This window comes from Urocitellus parryii, chromosome 4 (assembly GCF_045843805.1).
Source record: "Urocitellus parryii isolate mUroPar1 chromosome 4, mUroPar1.hap1, whole genome shotgun sequence".
NCBI classification, from domain to species: domain Eukaryota; kingdom Metazoa; phylum Chordata; class Mammalia; order Rodentia; family Sciuridae; genus Urocitellus; species Urocitellus parryii.
In genome coordinates this window covers 54,834,006-54,847,516 of record NC_135534.1, presented here as the reverse complement: position 1 = coordinate 54,847,516, position 13,511 = coordinate 54,834,006, and the positions used below count along the sequence as shown (strand labels likewise).

The 13,511-nt window shown below is 49.7% G+C and overlaps 1 protein-coding gene across 1 annotated transcript in view; it reads right to left on the bottom strand.

The window, feature by feature from the left end:
- Positions 1–10,150, bottom strand: part of Lmo1 (LIM domain only 1) — a 34,645-nt gene extending 24,495 nt beyond the window's left edge. Inside the window, exon 1 of the mRNA XM_026409577.2 lies at positions 10,136–10,150. The gene's annotated coding sequence lies outside the window, so the exon portion shown is untranslated. The remainder of the gene's footprint in view (positions 1–10,135) is intronic.
- Positions 10,151–13,511: the final 3,361 nt, after the last annotated feature.

The window sequence follows — 13,511 nt, the reverse complement described above, 5'->3', positions numbered from 1 at the left end:
GTGGGCTAGACCTATTGACTTGCTCCCAAGGAAGAAAACACACCAAAAGTGATGGAATATCACCTCTGTGATGAGGTTGTAAGACTGTGACTTCCTTTCTTTTTTTTTTTTTTTTGAGTTGCTTAGGGCCTCACTAAAGTTGCTGAGGATAGCTTTGAACTCCTGATCCTCCTGCCTTAGCCTCCCAAACCACTGGGATTACAGGCATGCACCACTGCACCAGGCTTGTGACTTCCTTCTTGTGAGCAGACATTCTCTCTTGATGGTGTTAAGAAGCACACTGCCATGCTGGAGTGTCACGCATGGCATGGAGCCAAAGGGCAGCCAGCAGTCAATAAGGAATTGAGGCTCTCAGTCCCCAGCCCATGAAGAACTAAATCCTGACAGCAGCCAGATAAGTGTGTTTGAAAGTGGCTCCTTCCTCATGGATCTTGAGAAAAGACTGTGGCCCCTGTCCAACACCTTGATTACAGTCTGTGAGAAACTGAGGGCCCAATTAAGCTGCCCCATGTTCCTGTCCCACAGAAATGATAGACTAAATGTGTGTTGCATTAAGCTGCTAAGTTTTGAAATAACTTGTTACTCAGCAATAACTAATCACTAATACACCACCATATTGGCCTGCACACCCAGGAGAGGAAAGACCTTTCTTCTGGCCTTTCAGGGGCAGAGATCCCTGCAGACAGATCTCTGCCCCACAGCCTACATTGCTGTGAGCATCTTTGAAGAGCACAGGCCTTGCTAGGGAGTGTTGTGAGAGAGGGGCCCAGAGGACACAACCCTGTCTCCAGCCCACCCCAGATTCCTGCCTTCAGTGGGCAGACTAGGAAAGAGGGTAGAACTGACCTACCTCCTCAGGGAGTGGTAGCCCTGAAGAGCTCAGAACCTTGGGTGGGCTGGGAGCAGAGCAAGCTTGCCAAAGCACACACCACTTCCACCTTCTCTTTGTCTCTCACCAAAACCCTAGAAGGTTAGGGGAATTGTACCAACCATCCACAAGACTGTCAGACCTTTGCCTGATAAAGTCTCAACAGGCCTTAATGGTGGCTGTGATCATACCAATTTTATAGCTAAAATGACTATTAAAATCTACTCACTATAACTACTAAGCAGAGAAAGGATTAGAACCCAGTCTATGGAACTCAAAGCCCATGCTAGCCACACTCATTTTACAAATGGGAAAACCAAGAAAGCAGAGAGTTCACATATTCTCATGACACCCACAGGCTATAATACTACCCAACTGTTCCCGGAAAATCTGTCATCAGAGATGGGGGTTCTTAAAGACCCACGAGAGAGGGACGACGGTGGGATGGAACAGAGCAGTTGTGGGCCACAGGAGCCCAGGCCTGTGCTGCTCCCACTCATCTGGGAAGAGTGCGTCTCCCACCCCCCACCAAGTCATTGTGCCAACCAGCAAAGTTGAATTATTAAAACTCCCTTCTGGGGTACCACACGGATTTCTCTCCACTGAGACTCAGAACAGAGGGGTGGCCACTCCCGCCACACAATATTAAAATGTCAGGAGTTTAAGGCCTGCGTTGGTTGAGTCATAAGTTATCAGCACCCAGTGAGGGCCAACAGAATGCCTCCCTTAAATTATTAAGCAGAAAGCGTCAGACTGTAATATTTTGCTAAACCAAAGTACAGACACAGACAAAGATGTCATTTCAATATTTGAAACCAGCAAGTTTAATTTAAAATAAGAGCAAACCAATAAGCTCAGAACATAGCGGCGTATGAGAGGAAAATTATACTGTGAGAGGGAAAAAAAAAAGTGGAAGGACTTAAGAAATTTATAAAAGTAATCTCCAAGTGGAAATTAGAAATCAAGGCCTAGAAACAGAATAACACAAAAGAAATATTACTGTCCACTTTCTAAATCAATATAACACTGCTCCATGCCGGAATTACCATGGTAACTCAAGTAAAAAGAATCAAGCAATTCTTATTATTTCAAAATAAAATCACAGCCTGAAGCCTGGGTTTTATTACAACCACTGATAGATCGCTGGCTTGTATTTATCTGAAATATTGCTTTTCAATCAGCTGGTTTATGAATGTACACAGGCCTCTCACCAGCCCACTTACCGCCCCGTTTTGAGGCGAGGGGCCAACCAATGAATTGATTCTTGCCAGACCAAATCTGCATATATGGTTGGTTTAAGTTACCTCTGCTGACCACAGAGCTTCACCCCCTTTCAAAATGTCTGTCCAGTGGCTTTGAAAGACAGAGAGGAAAAGCTGGAAGAGGAGGCTGATCATATGGTCCCCTCCAAGCTTGCCCTTGGAGAAATGGGGACAGGACTCAAAGGCAGTTCCCTGACAATCTGCCCCCATAGCAACTTCTCTCCCACCCCCGGTCATCCTCTGGAAGGCTCCTTCTACCCACTCAGTGTTCCTCTCCCCAATTCCAAGTCTGACTGTGGGAAAAGAAAGCCGGCAGAGCACAGAGAATGAGCACACAATTCTGTAGTCAGACCACCTATGTTCTTAGCCACCTCAGGCATTAGAGAGCTGTGGGGCTTGGGAATAGTTACTTAAGCTCTATGTACTACACTTTTCTTATCTGTAAAATGAAGATAATAACAGTAGCTTCTTCCTAAGGTCATCATGGGTATTAAATGAGATCATACAAGGAAGATACATGGCAGATTGATTACAAAAATGGCCCCATCCTCCATCATTTCCAGTATCCCTGCCCTTTGTAATATGACTTCTCAGCTTCCTGCCTTCAAGAGTAGAATCTGTTTCCCCAGTCCTTGAACTTCGGCTGGATTTGTGATTTATTTTGGCTGATGGAATGCAGCAGAAGTGACAACATCCCCATGCCAGACCTTGGCCTCGGGAAGCCTTGTGAGCTTCCATTCTTCCTGGACCCCTCTCTGCCACCAAGAACAGGCCAGATGAGTCTGCCAGATGATGAGGGGTATGCAGTCCTGTCTCCCCAGCATTCCACTGAGCAGCCATCCTCCACTCTCCAGGTGTGAGTGAGAACAGAAAAACTGCTCAGCCAGCACAGCCTAAATCACCGACCCACAGATTTTTGAGCTAAATAAATGCTATTGTTTTGAACCTCTGAGTTTGGGGTGGCTAGTGATACAGCAATAACTGATACATGTACATATTCCAATGCCTCATTTTAAAGTAAGCTTTCAATAAGATGAAAGCTACTTTGTTTTTATTACCTCGGAAGACACAGAGGCTGAAGCCAAAGAGATCACACTGTACCATGCAGAAAGCAATGTCAATTCACACAGGCAAGAGGCTTCCTGGTATATCATGTGTATATATGGACAGTAGGTGCCAGTTAGGTGTTGCTCCTACTGTAGAAAACTGAGGTTCAGTAAGTTGTCTGAAGTCACACAGCACTCAGCTGGGACTAGAACCCAGGTCTTCCGAATCATGTTAGCAGACTGCACCTGGAGACAGTAGGGCACTCAGGAAAACCTTAGTGATCTCCAGGGGAAGGGGAAGCAGGTAGGAGCTGATGACTGAACTCAGAAGACCTCCACATTGGGCATTTACCCCTGTAAGCTGCTTCAGCCTGCCCACACCTCACACTACCTGCTTTTAATTTCCCAGGTGTATCAGCGACTATGGGCTTCCATGATAGAGCACAAAATAACATATACCAACCAATGAGAGACTAGCTTGTTGCTAGGTAGGTATTCTCTGAGTATGGCCAACTAAAGGATGCAGAGCATACCAGGCAAGGGGGACAACAAGAGCAAGGGTACAGAGGCAAATGCCGAGTTTCCATGGATCACCAACCACTGTGGTCATATTAGACCTGCATAGCTTAGAGTGATGATAGAGGTGTCAGTCAGTCTCAGGTAAAATGCCAGGGTAGCAGAGGATGGTTCAGTCTGTAATGAGCATGAGGAAAGAGAGAGGGTAGGTGGAGTGCAAGGTGGAGATAGCAGAACAGTAACAGATAGGTCCAGAGTCCTAGGTGGACATAATCCAGTGATGTGCTGATGTTTAACTATCAGCTTTCCAGGAAAAAGCCCTGATTTGTTTCCATGATGTAGATAGTCCCGTCATGGTGATTTCAAGCTACTGATGTGATATTACTGAACTCAGAAATGGGAAGACATTCACAAACAAGCCAATGCAAGTTGACTCCATGGTGTAGTTCTTGAGCATGGACCTGCCAGGAAACCATCCTAGTAGCACTGTGAAGAGCTAAGTCTGGGGGTAGGAGGATATCCTGCATGCCTCAATATCCTTCACTCCCTGCATGTGGGGCAGGAAGGCTGGAAGTCAGGCAGGATGGTGTATGCACTAAATGCACCTCTAGGGTTCTTCAGTCTGAAAGGCCTAGCACGGACAAGTGCCCATCAGCATTTACAGCTGAAGACACAACAACATTCCCTGGGCTGGCAGTAGGCTAGCTAAGGCTATGTATGAGTGAGACACCCAGGCATGCCATCCTAGTCCAGCTAATGTTCCCTGTCATCAGAGTTTTCTAGCACCCAATCTCATCATGCCTTGGGGCAAAGAGGACATGACAGCTGAGAATGGAACCCAGAAAGATGCTTAGGCTCTGCCACATAACCCAGGCAACTCTCTTACCCTCTTTTAGCCTCAACATTCCCCCTATAAGTGAAGGGTTTGTGAAGAGTCATCTTGGAGGCCTTTCTCTTGATGATCCCTGCCCTGAGGATCTGGGCAATGTTGAGAAATGAGGCCAGCCTGCTTCTCATTCAGCAGTGACCAAGGACCACGGAGGATGAACTGGAGGAAGTACAGTGAAGAACAGTGCTCATCAGTGAACAAGGCACTGGACTGGGTCCAGGACTATTTCATACCATACTGAAACTGATCAGGGGGCAATATTGCTTCACACAGCTATGAGGCTTTCTGTGGATCAAGGGGGTACATGAACAGTATCTCACCTAATCCTGATAACAAACTTGTTAAATATGGTTGTTCTTATGGTAGAGGTAAGAAAGTATGGAGGTAAAGCAATCTCAATGTTGAGTGAACATGAAACACAAAACCAGTGGACACAGTAGCTGCACAGCTTAGCATGAAGGTAGAGGTAGCAGAAGGTCTAAGGACACACAGAGGCATTTATACCCTTTTATCCACCTTCTGTCCTAATTCTTTCCAATCTTCTCAATGACCCTATATCAGGGCTTTCCAGGAGGCTGCGTGACCCCTGGAGATAAGTCCAAACATCCTTGGCATCCGGGCTACATGAAAGTAGCACTGCCTTCAGTAAGGCGCAGTTCTGGAAGAGGCTCCTAACTCTATACACCCACATCTGCTCAGGTCCCCAACACACCTCAGGTCACTCCCTGCTCAGCCTCCTCAGACTGCACCACCATAGCCCATCCAACCACAGCCACTTCCCAATTTGGGCACCCTTGAGCTGGCAGCCTAGCTGAGCCGAGGCTGAACTTTGTGTCTCCTTTGCCCATGACCCCAGAGGGTCAGCTGTCAATGCTCATTGATAATCATCTATCTGTTCCAAGGGCATGAGACCAAACTAGGTCTTCTCTAGGTCCTGCTCACTAATGGGGCCTGCTGAGAGGAACCTTAAATGAAGAGGGTAGGACAGTCACCTGGTCTGACTCTGGGACACAGGATAGGGTAGAGAATCAATTCTCAGGAGGAAAGACAGGCCCCCAGCTCTAGGCAATTACACATTTCCATGTGCTAAAAGCATCTTCGTGGGACATGTTCAGAGAGACAGCAAGAGAGAAAAGCAGTTCCCACAGCCACAGAGGCCAAGTGAGTGGCCATGTCAGCACTGAGCACCGGCATGCAAAGGGTGAAGCTTTTAGGCAAGCAGCGGCCAGTGATCTCAGCTTCCCCAGTCCTAATGCTCCTGAAAGGCTCTCTCCTGCTCCCTGTAATTGGGCATCAGTAGTTAATGCAGTATTGACTGCATTACACGCTCCCGTGCCTCCCCTCGCTAATGCCAATTGCATCACCTTGTACAGTCACCGGCTTGCTTAGCCAATAGCCGTTAAAAGCAATCCAAATCATGAATCATATGGGAAACTTTTAGCAAGACACCGCCATCCAAGGAGACAATTTACAGTTGAGTTAATCTGGGTACATTAGCGAGACATGGATTCTGGACGACAGACCAATTTATGTTGTTTCCCTGTCCCCCCCACCCCGCCCGCCTTAGTGCAGGCAAATGAATGGAAGTGCAGGGAACCGAGAGGCACCTGCCTCTTTACCCAAAGCTCCAGAAGAGGGTAGAGGAGACCCATCTTTATAGACTCTGCCTGGCTGAGTTTGGGCAGGAAGGAGAAGCAGCTATATATGCTACCCAAAATTTCTGACACCTCATTCCCACCAGTGAGGAGATGCTGCTCCTGGCACTGGTTATGGTAGATGCAGATGGAGACAACCCCCACTTCTAGGTACCCAGTGAATGCCAGGTCTGGTCCCTACCCTGCCGACCTCACAAGGCCTTTATTAGCCCTCCTCAGGCAGCAGTGCCTACTAGGGTCTGCCTTCCTGCCCTGCCAGCAGGCTGGGGTCTCTGGCATGGAACAGCATCAGGGCCCATTCCCTGCCTCTATCTGCAGGGCCCGGTGGTCCAGACCACACTGTCAGAAAAGGCCCTGGGACCCTCTGTGGTCCAGGCTGTGATGGGATATCCATGGATGTCCTGCTGGTGGCTGAACAGGCGCTGGTCAGTAGCTGAACACAGCCAAGTGCCTGTCTCTTAGACAAACCAAGTCAGCTGTGGTGGCTGTGCTCCTAGCAGTCATTAACTATTGAAGACTCCTCTGTCTGGTCCTCCTGAGCCCAGCTCCATTTTCCTTAAGCAATTTTTACTTATTAAAAATGCTTTAGGAATCATGTCTGGTGTTTAGTTCCACAATCTGCCTGCTGCTTCCTGTGGTCACCCCAGCCGTCCTGCTGGGCCTTTACAGAGGCGGTTTATATGCAGTCTTGCCCTTCTCTCGCATGAACCTGGGAACATGCCAGTATCCCCAGCTGGGTGCCCTCAGCATCCTCTCTTGCCCAGGCCCACATGGCTCAAGCTGTCACTGTTCTGTCCATCCCTATGAAGGGCCTCTTCTTCAATAGCTGAGGCCTAATTTGATTCTCAGGGTTCAGTATAGTACCTCCCTTTGCTCCCCTGGGACTTCAAATCTCCTGGCAAAGGCACACATTCTGGTGCCAGCCCAAACTGCAGGTGCCAGGAGAAGACAGGCTGTTTCTCTGGGGAAGTTGGAGCTCAGCTCCCTTTCGCTGACAGGCAGACCCGGCAGCGTTTAGAAAGCCCGGACCCTGAGTTCCAGTAAAGTGAAGATAGCTAGGCCAAGAGCAAGCGTCCAAATGAAAGCAATTAATCTTAAAACCCGAAGTTTAACCGTTTGCAAAACAGATCTTTCTGTCTCTGTGGTGACCCTTCACTGCTCGACCTAATGGATTACTTTATTAATAATGCACTGTGCTTAAAAGCAAAAAAAAATTTTTTTTTCTGACGATTCAATACTTCAGAAAGTCTCTTAAACCCGTTGCTACGGCAAAACGATTGATATTTTATTATCTTTCAGAAGTGCAACATGAAAGCCCTGCAGCCCAGCAGAGCAAAAGCTTTGGTCCTCAGCAGCTGGCAGACCCGACTTCAACCAGTGGAGCCCCAGCCTCTCCCGACAAGATGCTGTCAGATGGAGAAAAGGCATTGGGGGTGGTTAATAGGAGCCGGGAGTCCCTGTTGCAGCCAGACAAAGGGTGCTGAGTAGAGCCCTAAGGAACATACTCCTTAGGACCTACAGAGCCAATGTAGCCACCCAGCTCAGATGGCCACTTGCGGGGATGGGGGGGCGGGGTAAAGTATATAAGAAGTTACTGTGGGTGTGGACGAGTGAATCCAGAGTCTTTCTCCCTCCCCCAATGAAGGTGTGTGTGCCTTCAAGGTTTCCTGGAACTAGGGGAGGCCAGACTCTAACGGGGAATGGAACATAGAGTTATGAGCAAAAAGATTGCTTTTGAAGGACAGTTTTAGGCTGTGAAGGACAAGAATTTGGTGGTTGCTCAGGACTCCAGTCATGTGTCTTTTTTGTGCTATAATGGACCCCAGAGCCTAAGAGAGTCAATGGTAGCAGGCACCATATTGTTTAGAATGGACAGGTGGAGGGACATTTTGAACTCTCCTCTGCAGCTCTGGCTGGGACTAGGGCAAATACATACTCTGAGGTGTACTGCAGTCCAGAGGCTCCAGAGATCCATTTGAAACTCTTAGTATTATCAGAGCCCAAGGAACTCTAAAGGTCTGATCATAGATTCAGCTGCAGATCCTAGTTGGAGGTGAGGGTGCCATCTTGTTGGCACAAAATCAATCTCCCTGGCCTGAAGCCTCCCTTGTACAGAACTCTGGTCTTCTGGATTCCTAGCTTAAACCTGTGGAACCAAGCACATAAAATAACCTCAGCTAAAGATGCATCCTGATTTCCACATGCACCCCACAGTAAGAGTCCCTCCAGACACCAAGGAAGGACCATCTGTGCTGGCTTCTGCAAGTCCTTCGTTTTTACTGAGAGAGAGAAAGACAAGTCTAGGGATGGACATGACTGATCCAAGGTAACACAGGGTTAGTGACAAAAGGAGCCAAATCAAGGTCTTTTCCCTGCCTGTCAGACCTGACCTCAGACTCCTTCTTCTCCTTTTCTTTCTATGTAAAATGGCACCATCCCAGTCCTCTAATAGTTCACAAAGGATTTGGGGCCAGTGAGGGGAATCAGTCTGTGAATTCAGAAGATGGAGATGATATCACGCTTCAAGCAGCCTAAAAAGATTTAGTTCCCCCACCTGCTTTCCTCTTTCTATATGCATGCCAAGAATCAGACTTATGGGCTTATCAGCCCCAGAGTTCCCCTACATGTTACCTCTAAGCCAGACATTTTAAAGACCCCCTCAACTCCTCATGTTTCTGAAGGCATAGGTAGACTGGGGCATCCGAGTATGGTAGTGTCAAAGTGAACATCCTGTGTGACCTTGAACAAGTCACTTAACTTGCTATCTTTACCAATGATCATGTCAATAACACAACTGCCTGAGTGAGCAGAGGGCATAAGCCCAGTGAAGGACAGTCACCACACTCTAGGGAATGCTTGTACTCCCAGCAAGCTCACCTTTTCAGGTTAGCATCAAAGATAGATGCTAGCAGCAGTACAGGTGCCAAAAATCATGTCCAGTTCTCCCTACAAAACCACATGAGCCTCACCTGTAGAGCAGGCCAGAGGATACCAGAATACCGCCACTCTGCAGACCATGGGGGCCTTAGGTCAGAGGTCATACACCGTTTTTTACCCACAGGGGACTGAGGTGCCTAACTTTGTATGACTCTTAGGCAAAGCACTCCCAGCCAGTAAGTCTTTAGAGTTTATGGAGCCACCTGCTTGCTAGTGACCTCCAGCATCCATGGGCACCTGTGTTCTGACTTTTTGGCCCTGAGGTCTGGGGAGATGCACCAAAGCCCTTGTCCAAGGAAGGACCATGTTTCTCTCAACGGGTTATCCAGCAAGCTACTGGACTGTGGCGGGACACTTCCTCTGGGCCAAACTCCCGCCCCGCTCCGGGACAGAGATGGTGGGCCAGCACAGGAGGTGTCCTTCTCACCAACAGACGTTTGTCGTAGCTGTGCCCAGGAGGGCCCAACCGGTCTTTCCCTCCCGTACTAGGCACCCTGGCTCTTCACGCCATCCTCCCGCTTGCCCCAAGCTCTGGAGTCTGATTCTCCCCAAGCCGCTGATTTGCTTTTGCGCCAGCGCCTCTCGGGTTACGCGGTTGGCGCGAGGGTGATGGCTGCGGTGAGAGGAGCAGCCGCAGAGACCAAATGCTCAACGCGAACCGCCTCGGCGCGGAGATCCGAGGGCAGCCGGAGCCTCCACGCGGCCCCATCGCGCATCACACGGCCAGCGCACAGCTCACCAGCTCTCGGCCGGAATCCCGGGGTGGGGGTGGGGGTGCGCGCGGCCCCGGGCTCCTCCACCCCACCCTGTCCCACCCCGGCCCAAGTCGGTTGTACGCTGCGGGCTCCGCGATCCCAGCTGAGCCCAGCAAGTGTGCGCCGTTGCCCCTGCATATGTTCCCGCGCGCCGCGGCGGGGGAGGGGGGAGGGTTGGGGGCGTCAGGACCCCCGCCCGCCACCTACCGTCCTCCTTGTCCAGCACCATCATCTCGGGCGCTCCGTGTCCAGCCGCAGCTCGGCTCGGCCGGGAGAAGGGCGCCGACTCGGGGCACGCTTGGCGGGGCGGCCGGTCCTCGGGTAGCGAGCGGGCTCTAATTACCCGCTTGTCCGGCTCTTAACCTAGATTGCACTCAGCTAGAATTACATTCAGGAGTGAAGCACTTCGCAGATACAAAAGCAGTCTCACCTACTTTTGTGCCTCAGAATTGCAAGGAACTACGAACTGCAATTTAGAGAGAGAGAGAGAAAGGGAGAGGGAGAGAGAAGGGGGAAGAGAGGATCAGAGCCGTTTCTTTGATTCTCACCTTCTAAATGGCTCAATTTGCCCAGTATAATCTGTCTTAATGTAATTGCATTTGATAGCTCATAACCCTGGCTCTGGCAACGACACAGCTTTCAGCCTCATAAAGTGTTTTCCCCTCGGATTTAATCTGAATCTCAATCTAAAATTATATTCAAAGAGATGGGGGAATCTCGGCGGCCGTCTCCCGCTGCCTTTCTCCCTCAATGTATGAGGTTTGCACTCCTGCTACTGAATAAATGCACACATTTCGCGAGGTCCCCCTCCCTCCCGGGTTAATGGGGAGTGGAGACGCGCGGCTGCCCGGCTCCGCAGCGCCACCTGGAGGCCTCTCGACCTCAACTCGGCGCGTGGCTCCGCTCTCGTCCCAGGGTCTGGTTCTCCGCTGTCAGTCTGGTGGACAATCCGGGTCTGTTACTTCCAATCCCTAGGCCTTGAGTTCTCTCTCTTCACAGAAGGGATATTTCTCTGATCCCGTCCCCTCCCTTCCTACAAGCCCTGCCTGGGGGTTCTGGTTGATTCTGGGATTGTCTGGCAAAGTAAACCCTCTGCAGGATACAAAACCTCCCACTGAGTCTAATAGCCTACCCTTGACCCTAGCAGCTCCAAAGAACACCCTGATTCCACGGAGTGGAGGAGACTGTCTCATCTTTTCTCTGAGCATGGAATGACCCTGAATATTTTCTCCTTCCACTAATATTTATTGAGCATGTATTTTGTGCCAAGCACTAGTCTAAGGCACTAAGGATACATCAGTGAACAACAGCTTCCTGCTGCTGTTAGCAGTTGACAATTTTTGCTCTGTAATTCATAAGGCAGGAAGGGGGTCAGACAGTGCCCATCTCTTTCCTTAGCCCTGCTTCTCCTCAGAGCCCTGGGGCTGGTGCCCAGGCTGCCTACTCCTGGAAGGCCACCTATTTTTAAATCCCAAGAGCTTCCCCACCCCCACATATAGTACAGAGCTCCAGGGTAAAGTGGAAATAATGCTTTTCCTCCAGAGCAAAAAAAAAAGGCTCCAGATATATGTGCTGGGAATTTGGTCCTGGCAGCCACATCTAAGGACTAGACCTAGGCAAAGGGAAGGAAGCTGAAGTCTTCGGAGTGCCAAAGGGCCACCAGATGGGATTCTAACTCATCTCTGACAATTAATGATGGTGGACCTTAGTAAGTCAGTTTCTCCCCTTGGGCCTCAGTTTCTCTGTATGTGAAGTGGGACGCCTACTCTTCCTGGCTCTAAGACAGCTGTGGGGATCAGATGAGATAATGCATGTGAATGTGCTTTGTAAACTGTGGCACTCTGGACAATGGGGAGGATTATCTGGTACAAAGGAAACCTGGATGCTAGGTCTTGCCCCTTCTACCCTGAAAGGCCCCAGTGCTTGACAGGGTGGAGAATTAGGGGATGAAGCCCATCTTCTCCTCTCCTAGGAAGGGAAGTCAGGCTTTGAGGAAACAGAAGAGTGGCTGCTTCTAATGAGATGCCTCATCTGCAGCTCAGAGGGTTTCGCTTTTCCCTTCATCTTGAATACTTAATCCTAATAGTCCTTGAGTATATTTGATGTTAAATATATCATTTTGCTCAGATTCGCTGTCCCTCAGGACTACAAGCTTGATCTCTCCCTTGCCACTTCAGCCGGAGCTGTGCCTGCAAGGGCTGAAGGAGGCTTCAGCACCACTGCCACTGTCAGATTTGGTGTCAGTTCCCAACCCTGACCTGCGCTGGGGACCAGACAGTGCTGCAGAAACCCCTGTGCTGCCTGAAGGCATTCGCTCCACAAAAGCTGCAGCATTACTCCTGACCTCCAGGGACACTTCTCCTCACTTTTAGGGTCTGGCCCTGACCCACAAACCTAGGACTTGACTAGCTGGTGCAAGACCCAGCATCCACATTTCCACTCTCTTGTCCACATGTTGTGCCTGGGCCTTTTGGGAGGATACCCAAAGAGGGTATCCAATTAACAGCAACATGGCTGCCTTCGCTTTGGGGAGTCAGGACCCTGCGTCTCCAAGTACTGAGCAATGGGCTGCAGAAGGAGATAGGGCATGTCAGCAGGAGATCAATGTTGTGTTTGAAGGCTACTTCTGCCCACAAGCAGCTCTCTCTCAGCTGTGAGCATGACACTTTCAAGCTGAGCCAGAGAGGTTGCCTTCACAACTGGGTTACAAAACTGCCTAACAAGTCTCAAAAGGTTTGGGTGGCTTAAATTCCCAGCTAGGAAAGGGCCTGCTGGGTTGAGAGAGCCAGACAGAGGTTTCAATCATTGGGCAATGTTCTCCTCAGCCCTACCAGGTAACTCTCACCTCTATGTTCACCCCCACCCAAGCAACCTCCAGGTCCAAGGACACACCCACAATGAAGTGGAATCCTCAGATCCCCTGGGGCTGGAAAAGGCAGTTTTCACCCAACACATTCCACAGGTGATGAGCATGTATTCTCACTTCTACATGCCAAGAGTGCTCCAAAATGCCTTTGAAATGCCTCTAGGGATAGCAGGAGGAGGCCAATTGATAAGTCCCCAAGGTTACTTTGAGGAGAAAGGGGGTGCTATTGGCTGGCATACAAATTTCTGGGCAGGTCTCAGCATTTTGTCCTTGGCCTGGTAGAAAAGTCCTGAGAAAAGGTTCCTGCAGTGGGGGTTGGGGGCTGGTAGGACTCCATACCTGAGGACCCAGACATACTAGATATTCCAGAGCTCTTCAGTGGAGGCTGTCAGATGTTTCAACCTAAGGGCCCTGCTCTCAACACAGTGCTGTTGTCTCCAAGATAGGGTTTAGGCCTGGCCTTATAAGTAACACTTAGAGAGCTATTCTAAGTGACAAGGATTCCTTCCCTGTGGCCACTATAGTTTACAGAATAGAGTGAACCTACAGTCTTTGCACTGTGTTCAGGATGCCTGCTAAGTTCAGATGCCCTGCCCTACCCCTGAAGCACACAATAGCAGCTCATGCACAGGAATTTGCAACCAGCTACCCTAAAGAAGTGCACAGTCTGCAAACTTTCCCTCTTTTGGTGTCTACAGAGCCCAGATAGGCCTTCTG